Source organism: Triticum dicoccoides, chromosome 1B (assembly GCF_002162155.2).
Source record: "Triticum dicoccoides isolate Atlit2015 ecotype Zavitan chromosome 1B, WEW_v2.0, whole genome shotgun sequence".
In the NCBI taxonomy this organism is placed as follows: Eukaryota; Viridiplantae; Streptophyta; class Magnoliopsida; order Poales; family Poaceae; genus Triticum; species Triticum dicoccoides.
In genome coordinates, this window is record NC_041381.1 from 532706276 (window position 1) to 532708447 (window position 2172).

The following is a 2172-nucleotide window of genomic DNA, read 5'->3' on the forward strand; positions in this document are numbered from 1 at the left end:
GGGGGGTTTGGGGGGTTTTGTAGGGTTAATTTAGGGTTTCATATATTGTGTTAGCTAGCTAATAGAGAGAAGTATCCTCTCTTATCTCTGTGCTTGGTTGATGCTACGTACTATACGTATAGAGAGGACTCGACACGCTAGCTAGCTAGTAAGCAAATGAAGAAAACTATTAAGTACAGAAGATCGTCATGAACATATATAGAGAGAAGTGATCGACCTCTCCTTCTCCGAGAGATTGGTCGAACAACAGATTTTTGTATATCTTACTGACGGTACTGGCTACATATATATACAATGTGTAAGATCTCTTACAATACCCTAACATATGAACTCAACTTCCACATGCATGGTATTCTCCGACTTTATTAATGACGTGGTCAAGAAAGAATCCAGCCAATTCCTCTTGAATTGCTCGCATGCGATCTTGTGGTAGGATTTCATTCCGCATCTCCCACATCTAATTTGAATAAGGGGGTCAATACATATATATGAATGAAACTCAACAGAAATGATGGTAATAAAATAAACTTGTGAATATTTTTGCTTACGCACTTCATATTGTATTTTAGAGTAGCCCCGCCTATTCTTGGCCGTCGCGTTGTAGATGAACTCGCAGGCGTAGTATCCATAGTAATTATTCCCGGCTTCCTGCCACAAGCACTTTGCGAGAAATAGAGGTCAATCAAACTAATAAAGAAGCATTATAAATGGCATTGATGAAAGTAGCTAGAATCAACGGGAGATGCGCGGAACTATCTAGCTAGTAGTACTTACTTTCGGGTATTTCCATCGCAGATTCCGCGGTAGTCCCGAAACTTGTGCGGTGAATACTTTTCAAACCCTGTGAGACAAAGAAAACAATTACTTGATATCATGAAATGAACAAAGTTGCCGATATGCTACGATAATGATTGATTCAACTTACTTCTCGAGCATTTTAGACATGTCCACATAGTCCTCGGGATCTTTTGGTCTCGAGTCTAAGACGTTTACTAGTCCGTGCTCAAGCTTAATCTCTAGGAGAATATAGTGGAACCTGCGCACGCATGCATAAATCATCAATTACATTAATTACTATAACCTCGAGTAATAATTAAGGGAAACCGAATATGCACAAGACAGTAACACTCATTTGAAGTTGTAAGGAAAGAGTATTGTATCTTTGTTTTGATTTATTACCAACTATCGTAGCAAGTTGTCCTGGTTTCTTTGGCATGAAATGTAACCGTATATTGATCTATGAGATTTGTGTTAATGAACCCAATATCATACATTTCAGCTTTTCTGCATTCGACGATCTTCAATCTGCATAATATAGTGAGGATAATTATATGTACATGCAATGAAAGAGCTGAGCTATATATAGAGACTTAATAACAGAAGTAGTACTTATAGAGAGTAGCAAGTGACCATTAATTTACCGAGGGCCTTTAGATTGAAAAACTGGAAGAACTCCTCAAATGGAACAGACAACTCCTCAATTACAACGAGGTCGTGCTGATCCTCTTTATCCTTTAGTGTCAAAGTATCGATTTTCTTCCCAGCTGACTTTCTGCAGGTTTCCATGTACAAATAATGGAATCTTCGCATCATCGTTGTTAGAGTAGTTCCATCTTTGACGAGAGGGTTCCCGTACTCGTATTTGAATTCGTCACCTCCATTATATCAAAATGTGCATCGTCGTTGTGCATGTAATCTGCAGGATTGGTACCGGGCAAGATCCCCGGATGATTAGCGGCGGTATCGCTAGATACCTTGATTGGGGGGCACGATTGGTTTGCTTGTTCACCGAGCTGGGGAATTTTTTCACCACTTCTTCGTTCTTGTAACCTTTTGTCACTACAAGTACTTCCCGACCGCTTCGCTTCCTTATATGTCTTTTAAGTAATGCGCTCATAGTTGGTTTGTGGCGGAGACGGTGGTGGTCACTGCAGGGCATCCAAAGTGCGATTCGCTTTCACCGGATCTATCTTCTCCTCCGGAGGTGGACGTCTCTTAGCTCTTTGCGTTTCAAAGTAGTCCTTCACTTGGGCTTGACAGATCTTCTCGTTTTCCTGTTCGGTCATCTCGTATGGTAACTTCTCTGGAGTCTTGAGAGATGGACCGAATCTGTATTGCCTCCTGCCTCTGGCTGTACTACTAGACGCCAGAGTAGGCCGAGCAGCTGCGGCT